The sequence below is a fragment of the Bos taurus genome, chromosome 10 (genome assembly GCF_002263795.3).
Source record: "Bos taurus isolate L1 Dominette 01449 registration number 42190680 breed Hereford chromosome 10, ARS-UCD2.0, whole genome shotgun sequence".
Taxonomy (NCBI): domain Eukaryota; kingdom Metazoa; phylum Chordata; class Mammalia; order Artiodactyla; family Bovidae; genus Bos; species Bos taurus.
In genome coordinates this window covers 30,522,088-30,534,073 of record NC_037337.1, presented here as the reverse complement: position 1 = coordinate 30,534,073, position 11,986 = coordinate 30,522,088, and the positions used below count along the sequence as shown (strand labels likewise).

Sequence of the window (11,986 nt, the reverse complement as noted above, 5' to 3'; positions counted from 1 at the left end):
CACTTTATTTGTGGATTGTGTTCTCATCACGTGTCAGGCTCTGCCAAGTGCAGGGAATACCTGTGAGACAGACAGGGACTCTGCTTTCACAGAGGTTAGTGTCATGGGAGATAGTGGTAAACAAGCAGCTGAGTATAAGGAAGGTAGCAAGTGGGATGATGGAGCAAATACAGAGGGAAGAACATAGGGAGTACGGCCAGCGGGAGATTCACAGGCCAAGAAGGGCTTTCTGGAGGTGGAGATACAGATAGACGAGGAAGAGTTTGGAGAGAAGTTTCCAGCTAAGAGAATAACAAACATACACAGTTCCTCCTCAACTGGAGGAACTGGAAGAAGCTGTTTCAGTGGAGCCTCAAGTGTGTAGGGGACAGAACACGGAAAGGAGAGAAAGACGAGGCTGGAGAGGTGAGGGGAGCGCACATCACAAAGGGTCTTGTTAGTCATTGTAGAAAGTCTGTATGTTAGTTGGACGGCAATGTAAACCTCTCGAGAGATTATAATACGGGAAATGATGTGACTGAGCTGCAGTGTGGAGAATGGCAGCAAGACTGATAAATGTGATCAATAAGGAGAATGTTGTAGCGATGGAGATGAGAGAAGATGGTGGTCTGAGTCAGAAAATGGTCATGGAGATGAAGACAGATGGATTCAAGAGATACTCAAGATTAGACCTGCTTAGTAGTATTCCCCATATTTGGGGGCAGCGGGGGTGAAGGTAACCAAAGTTTCTGTCTTGAGCCACTGACTGGATGGAGATTACATCACCAAAATAGGGGAACTAATATGGACATAAAGATAATTAGTTTTATTTGGACATGCTGGGGAACATACCTGAGGGACAAGCAAGTGTAAATAATCAAGACGTAATTATGTATGTGAATTTGAAACTCAGAACTGTGGGCTACGGATAAAGATTCAGGAGTCATCAGCATTATGTGCTAGGTGGTCCTTGAAGACATGAAAATACTTAAGATATCCAGAAGATTTTATAGAGAAAGAAAAATAGGATCTACAATAGAACTTTGTGGGCCAACAATACCTGGAAGGGGCACACAGGGAAGGAGGAGGCCCATCGGAAACAGAGAAGGAAAAGAAACAGAGGTAGAAGGCACGTTTCTGGAAGCCAAAGGAGGAGAATGTCCCAGGAAGGAGAGTGGTTGTCTATGCTGAACTTCGCTGGGAGATAACTTGAGATGTGTTCTTTAGATGTAGCCAGAAGGCAGTCCTGAGTGACCTTGGTGAAAACAGCATCAGCGGAAGTCATAGGATGAGAAGTCACACTGTTGTAAGGTCAAATGAAGATGGGAAAGTAGAAGCACTGAGACAATCCTTAGGAAGATTTTCTATAAAAGAAAAGCAAGTGGTATGGTGAGAGCACAATAGAAATGTGAGCTCAAAGGAGGTTTTCTGTTAGGTGTATGTGGAAATACTGACGGCAAGGAAAGTTATGATTATTTCTATTATATAGAAAATGAAAGAGGTGAAGCAATTTGCCTAAAGTTATATAATCAACAGAACTAGGATTCAAACTTAGGTCTGTCTGGCTCCAAAGTCTTTGTTCTTAACTATAAAAAGTACACAACTTAATTCTGGGTACTGGCTTCCCAACAGAATTTACTGTGTTAAAATCATATTCCCATTAATACTGGGGAGAAAAGTATATATCATGTACCCCAGGCCTATTTAATAAACCAGGAAACTGAAGCTAACCGTGTCTGGCTTAAGCTTGCACAGCTCACTGGTAGCAAATCTCAGCTCTGAAGTTCAGTGCTGTCTTCTTTTATTCTAACTCTCATAACGTTTCCACTTGGTTTAGAAGCAGATGTGGGACTGGAAAGTAAAGCACAAAGTACCTGGATAAGACAACAAATTGGGTTATGCTACTTAGATTTGCACAAAGTACCTGGATAAGACAACAAATTGGGTTATGCTACTTAGATTTGCTGTGTGAATATCTATGTCTCTCTTCGTTAAGGCTAAACTGATCTCTAAAAACTCTGCTTAGCATTCTAAGATGTAAATAAGTAGAATTCTGAAGATACATATGGAGCCTCCCATATATTTATATTTCTAGTAAAAATTATCAAAATCAGCACTGTCAGCTCAGTCTCAGTTGGTCATTCACCTGGCTAAACAAGTATATAATTATTGCCAAAGTTATCTTCAGGGAAATAAGTGTATCATTTTTGCATGCCTGGTTTGGTTTACCCAACAGGTACATAAATACAGATTGGATAATTAAGGGAAGTTATAAAAATGAGAGAATGTAAAACCATAGTGAAATAGAAAATAACTATTTACAAAACTCTGCAGTGGAGGCAGTCAACCTTTTCAAGTTTGTATGTGCATCAGATTCAGTTCAGTGACACAGTGGTTTAAAACACGGAAAAATAAGATTTACACACATATTCATAATCTCTTCATCAGATCTCAATACTTCCTAGTGAGTTCAGCTTCTGTCCTTCTCAACTGAATCTTTTTATAAATTTACTGATGAAAGTCTGTTCAGATTAGTATCTAGTTTTATTTATTGCTATTATTCACTTTTGCTTGATAGAGCTTTATCCATGCTATATATGCTTTTATTTTATGATTTTAAGAATCTTGCAGATATCATTTAATTAAACTTCTTGAAAAATAAAAAACAAACAAACATGGGAATGAATAAGTAGGTGAGGAGTGCCATCTAGACAGGGTAAGTCCTTGGCACCTGCCCAAATACCTCCTATATACACCTACCTGCACCCAAGTTCTTGTCTCAGATTCAGCTTTCAGTGATTCAAACTAAAATGCTACTTTCGTGGAGCATGTGCTCTGAAATCAGATTGCCTAGCTCAAATGCTAATCACACGTGTGCTAATTTTGTGACCTAAGGCAAGTTACTTACACGCTGCCCCTGCCCCCAGTCTCAGTTTATTCAGTAGACTGTGAGGATATACATAGTATCTAGTTGGGGGATACTGTCCTCTATGAGTCTCTCTTATTCCTACATATCTTGTTAAGACCCTGACAGCCCTTTGTTCCACACTTCTCATTTTGCCAAGCAAGCAGCCATGCAAGACAGAGATGACATCTTCCTCAGAGCAAAGCGTAGGCCTATTTACCACCCATTATAAAAGGTTCAGGTTTCCTAAGCTTAGGGTTCCCTTCCTATAACACCACACACTATATGCTTCTCTAGGGGATCTTCCCAACTCAGGGATCAAATCCAGGTCTCCTACATTGCAGGCAGATTCTTTACCAGCTGAGCCACCAGGGAAGCCCCTATATGATGGCATTACCATATAACTTCAGGGCTGGAGGAACTATGCACACACGTTGATGCTCATGCTGTGAGCTGAACTGTGAGTAATAAAGTCCTTTGTTTCTGACCCAGGAGACGTGTGTTCTGCCAGCATCCAAAAGCTTGCAAATAGAGCACAATTTCCGATCCTTTGCAGCTCCTGATATATAACAAAATTTAAAGATGAAATGAGTTTGTTCATTGAAAATGTTTAGCACTCTTCTTGGCACTTGGTAAGCACTCAGTAAATACTAGCTCTAACTACATTTGTGAACTCCTCTTTGCCATCAACATCTCAGTGACTACCACTATTCATTTCTCATAGCAGAACCTCGCAGGGGAAGTCTTAGGACATGTTCATTTTATATGATTAGGAGAGATATTGTGAACATGAGGTGTTAGCCAAATAAACAAAGCTGAGTAGGAGCCACAGGTCTTACCACGAGGATGGTATCCATCAATATCTATCTTGCTCATTATTGTATTTCCAACATATAGCACAAGGCCTTCCAGGTGGCCCGCCTGCCAATGCAGGAGACATAAGAGGCTGGGTCAATCCCTGGGCTGGGAAGATCCCCTGGAGGAGGGCATGGCAACCCACTCCAGTATTCTTGCCTGGAGAATCCCATGGACAGAGGAGCCTGACAGGCTACAGTCCATGAGGTCACAAAGAGTCGGACGTGACTGAAGCAACTTAGCACACACACACAGTACAAAGCCTGGCATAAAGCAGAGGGTCAGCAAGTCTTTTGGGATGAATGAATGCTATTCCAGAGAGAAGTGAAGGGAGATTTTCTTCGCTGTCTATAAGACTTCTGAGTCACTCCAGTGTTCCCATCCTCAAATTATCCCCACCAAACAGTGGGCAATCATTTTACCCACTACAAGGAGCTCCATCAAAAAATCTAAGATGAAAGGAAAATAACAAAACAAATTTTTGACCGACTTTGTTATGCACTGAAAGGCACACTTTGGCAGACAAAAAGGCTCAGTGCTATATAATTGTCATCAGTGTTTCACTTAATATTTTAATGAGCTGAACAACTGACATCTTGGCTGAATACATGTCTTTTGTCGGTCTTGTTACTAAGCAAAAAAAAAAAAAGTGGTATAAAAACTTGCCCTTTTAAAAAAACTCATAATTTCTTAAAACATAAATGTATCCCAATTGCCACTTGGATTTGTACAAAGATGATTCCTGTCACCCTTCCTCCTTCCTTGCAAGCCAGCTCTTCTCATATTTTCCTTCTCCTCCCTCAGACTTGGGTTCCAGACTCCTATGCTGCTTCCTGGACTCAGAGCAGATCTTTCTGAGCCAGGACATGTCTGCCAGGACAGGCGGTGCCATTTTTAGCTATTTCTCTCCTCTCTTCTCCCTAATCCTTCCCAGAAAAAACGTTGATACATTTATTTTAATATTCCTTCTTTCCCTTCCGCTGGCAAAGTCTTCTCTATATCGGATAATTTTCTCTCTTTGTTCCATGCAATTCTTTTTTCTTTTCTCTTTTTTCCCCCCTTTCATTTTCCTCTCTCTGGGGAGGGTGATTGACTGGGAACCCCAGGACCATCAAGAGGCAATTCTAGAAAAGCAGGGGAGACTGGTAAAGTGATTCTAAATTGGGAGGGAACAACAGAAAGCTGACTATCCTTTAAGCAGTGTGGTATTTGCATTCCTTCTTTGCCAGCCTTTGAAAATAAGCATTAAAATTCTTCCCATCACATAGATGGAAAAACAAAGGACTGAAAGGTTAATTCGCCAACTAAGTCTAACAGAAGACAAATGGTAGCACCAAGATTTGGGCCCAAACAGTGACTCCAGGACCCCTGGTTATCCCTGTGCTTCTCCCGAGCCCAGATTTGAGAGACGCATGTGAGTTACCTAAACAAATGAAGGAGAAGCCAAGTTCTTCCAGGCAGAGGGCCGAGCATTATACAGAGACCTAAAGACGTGAACAAGTTTAACAAGTTTGGGGAACCACAGTGACCACAGGGAAGTAAGCAGGAAACAAAATAACTAGCAAACTTCAGAAACTCATTTATGACATAGCTGGGGAGTGGTAAACACAGAGTTCATATTCAGGAGATGATCTGCTGGAATGACAGCTCCATTTCTGGTTAGTGTGTTATTTAAACTCTCTAAGCAGCTATTTCCCCATCTCTAAAACTGGAACGACACACATTTCACAGTTTAATAGCAAAGATTTTAAAAAGATAACATAGGAAAAAGCTTGTAAACTGTGGTGTTCTATGCAAATATCTTTCTCTCTTAGCTTCTCTCTCCCTGTAATGGAAAGTGGGTTCAGCACAGGGACTCAGAAAACAACTGTAGAGTAAAGGAACATTCCAGGGGCCTGGAAAAGTCTTGCAGGCAGCCTTCAGTCCAGAAGTAATTTTTTTCTAGCCTGAAGTCTGGGAGGTTTGTAAGACCCATCCTAACCCAGAGGTACAGAGAAAACGGTTTTGCCAAAGGCATTAGTCAAGCATTTTTCCACCAGAGGAAAGTTGTACCTTTGACCTTCAGCATTTTATGGATTTATGAAATATGATAAGAACATAAAAGACTAAAATGAAAAAAATACCAGACTCTATGTCTTAAAAATTGAACTTTGCAAAAATAACAAAGAATCTCCAGAATCTATGTACGTGTGCATGTGTGTGTGTTGGTCACTAAGTCGTGTACGATTCTTTGCGACCCCATGGACTGTAGCCTTCCAGGCTCCTCTGTCCATGGAATTCCCCAGGCAAGAATACTGGATTGGGTTGCCATGCCCTTCCAATCTGTATATTCGCTCTAATCCAATGAGCTGGTGTAGGGTGCAGGGTCAGCTTGGGACACAGACTGGGGTAAGAGCAAGGCTGATTAATAGGTGAAGAAATGGCCCGTGATGGAGGAAGGTGCCAAGGCCGATGCAAGAGCCGCTTCCCCCAACCACCACTGGGTTTCAGTACATGGAATGATTTGGAGCCATTTGCAAGTTGTGTAATACTAGCTGGAAGAAAGGTCAAGCTGTCATGTTTGAGGGCCCTTCCCTATCCCCAGGCTCCACTCAAGGGCCCTCAGCAATAAACAGGCAACATCACTGCTCTCTTAGAGCTTATGTTCTGGGCCAGCTGGGTGGGGATAGAGAGTATAAATGAACTGAACAATTTCAGATAAAATGCTAAATGGCACATAGGAAGTGATTGGTAGTGTTTGCCAACTGGATGGATAGATAAATGAAGCCTAGGATCCTCTCTTCACCTTTGTACAGCAAGGCAGTAAAACCACCTGTCTTCATGGACAAAGCCATTTAAAGCAGTCATTCAAATTTAAGTCATTCAGCAAACAGTTCCTAAGTATCTAGTCTATGCCAGGCACTATGGTAGGGACACAAAGACAAAATATATCCCAGACACTCAACACCCTTTTATTGAGAAATCAGCTTCTGCTTGTTCTATCTTCTACTGAGTTTGCCCATTTTCAGAACCAGCCTGCATGTACCTCCTTCCAGGAGGGACATAAAAGGCCTGATGCCTAAAGGTTTGCAGAGACTGGATGGTCCAGGCCTCCTGAGTAGGAGAAGTAGGAGGTGACGTTTTCATAAGGCAGGTGGCTCCTTGCTGGCGTTTCCCATCCCACTCAGAATCTCATGTTGAACCACTAGTGAGAATGAAGGTTAAGGATCAGGCAAGGCAGAGACCAATTCTCTCCCAAGCGTGAGTCCACATACTATTTAATTTGTAGACAAGTGACCCCACCACAGAATGTTCTGAAAGCCTAAGATGTCTAGAAACCTAGAATGTTTCAGAAGTCTAGAAGTTTGCCTTCTGTAAAGAGGAGTGGGAAATAATGACAGAGGAAGAGCATCCCTGGCTGCTATTTCCACACAGCTGAGAAGAGTCCCATGACTGTAGTATAGGTCCCCATACCACTGGCTCTTCAAGCCTACAAACATGCATAGAGACACAGGTAATTAGGATGGCTTTGGCCATCTTATTATTAATATTAAGATATGTGAGGAAACAAATCCAGCCAGTTTCTTCTCTAAATCCCATGGAACCTTTGGGGGAAAGCCTAATCTTTCTTGCCAAGATATAGAGCTTCTTCCAGGTGCTTGTTAATCCTCCTTTTTATTTTATTGTTTTTTATTGAGCTGACAAAACCATTTAATTTGTGGTCTCAAAGTTGCGACCAGAGAACACTGAATTTATGAGTTGTGTAAAGGTTTGGAAGGTGGAAAACAGCCCAGACAAGCATCTAGAAAGACGAAGGAGGAAACACAGGTGCTGAGAATGGAAAATAATCTACCCCAGAGGCAAATGAAAAACATAATACAGAACAAAAAAGAACACATGGGTCTACCTGCAACTTGCTGTGAATCTCTTTTCTCCAAAAAAAAAAAGGTGATTTAATATGTAAGAACAAATAGATGTGTCAACTGAAGTTGCCTTCAGGAAGAAAGTCAATCCATAAATCCAAGATATAAATAAACAAGCCACCATCTTAGACAATATGCTTGAAAAACTGACAAGGCAAATCTACTCTAAGTTGATAGGCTGAAGTTGGAAAAGTGGCCCTGGATTCTGCTTGCTTTCTGCTGATTTGATAAAGATTTATGATGGCGGTCCTCCCCAGCCTCCAGCCCTCCTCTCCCCACATTCATATACAGGCACTCCACTCAGAGATCAGTGTCTTTGTAGCATGTTGAGATATCACACTGAGGTGTCACACTCTGGCCTCTTTGGGTCCTAAGAGTCAGCAGGTCAGTTTTTCTAGATAGGCTTTGGTGTGACTTCTTACCCTTTCCTCACTTTAAGTGGTAGGAAACAGTTTTTTATTTGGAATTTACATGTATCATCACAGGACATGAGTGAGAACGACATGACTAATGTAAATTTTATATTCCATAATATCATTAGTATGGACTTTGATAACTCTCTTTTATTTTTGTTTTATTTCAATGATGGAGGAAGTCTGATTAGGACTCAAGCTTTCCTTCAAGGTGGAAAATTCTATCATGAACCCTAGATTCAGGACTCTGAATGGGAACCTTGGCCCTTTTTTTTTGGATACTGGGTAAGACTGATATATTCCTGGATAGATGGAAGGAGGAGGGTGGTCCCTGAACACAACCATCGTCCCTCTAGATCAGTAGCTATGTTTCATACCTTAAGTAACAGAACAAACTCAGTTGTAAAAGTCCTGTTCTAAAAATGAAGCTGAATGCTGTTCTAAAGAATGAATCCTGGAGGGGATAAAACAGACTACAAAGATGAGGGTTATCTTATCTTCAGTACTTAGTGTCTGGCATGGAGGAAATGTTCTATTAATAATATTTTGAATAACTGTAAGTACCTTTATCCTCATTGGTATATTTGTCAAGCATCTAACAAAACACTAAAAATCGAAGTGAAAGTGAAAGTCACTCAGTCATGTCCGTCTCTTTGTGACCCCACTTTATTCAAGTTTCTCAACTTCCCTCACTAATGAATATCTTGCTGATGGCAGAATGAACCTTCTGGACTGTCCTGTGCCCAGTCCTTCTCTCTTTAAAACCTGAAGGATCCCTCACCTATGAGACCTGCACTGACCTTGGTTTGGTAGCTCAGATGGTAAAGCGTCTGTCTACGATGCGGGAGACCTGGGTTCGATGGCAACCCACTTCAGTACTCTTGCCTAGAAAATCCCATGGATGGAGGAGCCTGGCACAGGCTACTGTCCATGGGGTTGCAAAGAGTTGGACACGACTGAGCGACTTCACTTTCACTTCACCCAGACTGCAGATGGCTGTTGCCTTGCAGCGCCCTCCCATCACAGAGATCAGAGAGCACAAGCTCTCAAGTCTTTTCTTATAAAGGCACTAATGCCATTCAGGATGGTCCCACCCCAATAATCTCATTACCTCCCAAAGGCCCCACCTACTAATACAATCAGATTGGTGGTTTAAGATTTTAGAATATGAATTTTGGGGGGACAAACATTCAATCCATAAGAGTGCCATCTGTCACTCCTGTGGCCTTGAAAAACAGACTTTGTATTTAATATTTTCATTTTTTACTTGTTTTAAGTTTGGTAAATCTTCTGAATGTAGACAAGATTAAAAATGAGTAATAAGTCTTAAGTTGTTCTTCCTCTTTTTTGCCTCTATCACTTGACACGTTTCCTGTTTCTTTGCTGGAGCATCTCCCTTTAGGTTTTAGTTTTTCTCTTTAGTTTTTAATAGTTCCATAAAGCCTCAGTCCTACCCAGCCCTACTTTGAGTTAGTTTGTCTTGTTATTTTTTGCTTTTGGTCAGTGGAGAAACTCTACAGCTTGTCAGGATGTGTCTCTGTAGGATGGGAACTAGAGAGAAAATTCTGACAAGCAGAGTATTTATTTGATAAGCTCTCTCATGTGAAGTCAAATCCTCTCTTTGACTTATCAGGACAGGTGGTAGAGAAGCTTTTTAGATCTTTTTTCTTCTAGGAAACCTTGCACATCTGGAGCAAAAGCCTCCTTTCTTATCTTTTGCCATATTGTTCAAAGCTTTTAAGGAAAAAAGGAAAAAAAAAAAAAAAAACAACAGCAAAGAGAAAATCGGTTTTCATCTAGAGATGGCTCCTTTCGGAAGCCCTGGACTGCAGAGAGATATTTAGAAGGCAGGAGGTCAGTCTTTTGAAGTCCGATAGCTGTCTCTTTATCATACTGACAATTTCTGGCTGAAAAGAACATCTGAAAAACATATTTCGCAACATGAAAGTTGAGGCAGCCCTTTACCCTGCCGTCTCCCGCTCTGGTCTCTACAGGAGTGCCTCCAAACAACCCTCCTGTTGTAGGAGTGGCAGCCACTCTTTCCATCCCATTCTGCTTCACAGCCTTTTGAAGGTCCCTTCTTATCCTCCTCTCTCTCAACCCCACTTCTGTAGCTGTTTTGAATTTTATACTTCAGAGATGAGAGGAAAGTCTAGTGTCTCAATGACAACATTCAAGTGGCATTTTGGCCCCTGCAGAAATGAATAAATCATCACATCCACTTTGAAACTGGGAACTGAGGGGGACTGTAGACCATATGAACTTTAGGGACCTCACTTGGAACCCTCAGTAAGGTTCTGAGTGATGCTTTAGGAAGACATTTTACATCTTGCCATGATCCTGCCTGTAACCTTGAAAGGACATAGGGGCAACTATTTTCGCTAGTCAGAAAGCCCAGGAATGAGCTTCTCTGAGAAAAAAATAATTTATGCAATAAATATTTAAATAATAACAACAACCAATTTTATTGAACATTTACTCTGTACCAAAAGCACTATAAAGTGTTTTTAGAAGCATTATCTCATTTAATCCTGCCACCAATCCTATAATTTCTTCATGTACAGATAAGGAAACAGAAATAAGTATAGCAAACCAGAAGTATATGTGTGTGTGTGTAAGGGTGTGTGTGTGTGTGTGTGTGTGTGTATGCATTGTTTGAAGTTGCCAACAAAATGGAAACGGAACAACCTGTCCATTAATAGAGAAATACGTAAGCATGTTTTTAAGTAAAAAAGTAATTTACAGTATAATAATGATTTTAAAACAACTCTCTTTTAGCCAGAGAGAAAGAAGAGAGGATCAAAAGAAATTTGGGTATGATTAAAAGTGAACACACAGTAGGAGCCAGGAAGCCCAAAGCCTCTCAAAGAAAACTCTTGCCTCATTCTAGACCAGTTTCTTGGTCCTTAAGAAGCTTTCTGTATAGTATGTCTTACTGGACTGTCAAGCATAGCAACCTCTTTGGGATGCTGATGAAAGATCTAGTGAGGTGAACAGCTAGGGTGACAGAATTTATGATCCAAATCAGGACTCTCTTAAGAATAGAAGGGGTGTTATCACAACTGCTTTGGGCAACAGGCACGACCCAGGAGAATGCTGAGCAGACCAGAATGCATGGTCTCGTGCACAGGAGACCCTCCAGAGAACAAGCCCCAGATAACCCCACATACAGCTGTGACTCTGGTTCCAGGTCTGCCCTCCTTTGGCTCCAAGGCTCCATCCAGATCTAACATCCTGCTACTACATCTCGGTTTTCAAGTGTTATGTTTCTTTTCTTCTCATCCCCAACTTATTTCAGGTACCCCTGCCCCAGCAAACTCCCTGGGGTTAGTAGCTTCTACTCCTGTCTCCAAGGGGATGAGATCATTCTCCACCAAAGTCAACAGAATCAAGACCCTGTCTCACTCTCAGCCTCTGTGAATCACTATGTGACCACAGGCATCTGCATAGACTCACAGAAGGGCAAACACAACCGATGCCTGAGGAGAGAGAGACTGGCTCACAATCTCTTCTGCTTTGCTCAAGAAGACCAGACGGTCCTAAGCTCCAGGAGACCGAAGGAAAGCCAAAAAAAAAACCACAAAAAACCATGGCTGAGGAAATCCAGAAAGTAAAACTAACTCTATTCCACTCAAATTGTCTCCATCATTTGTCAGGAAGAAAGCCCTGGCCCTAAAATTAAAACATCCTCGTTCTAGCCTCTTTAAATGAAACAATGCAGATGGGAGATCCATCCTCTCCTTTCCTTGCTCACCTGCCACCGCCTGCCTCACATTAGTCACCAGAAGCCTTTTACGCAACATAAAATACAGCCCAGGAGAGGCCAGGCCCTTTGATTCATGAACTATATTTGTATCCATTTTATAGGGTTCTAAAGAATCCTAATTTCATGGAGCAAAAAACGTCACTTAAAATATTGTGCAGATGATTTA

At 41.5% G+C, this 11,986-nt stretch overlaps 1 long non-coding RNA gene across 7 annotated transcripts in view; it reads right to left on the bottom strand.

Moving 5' to 3' along the window:
- Positions 1-11,986, bottom strand: part of LOC101903851 (uncharacterized) — a 140,515-nt gene that overhangs the window by 63,721 nt on the left and 64,808 nt on the right. The window lies entirely within an intron of this gene.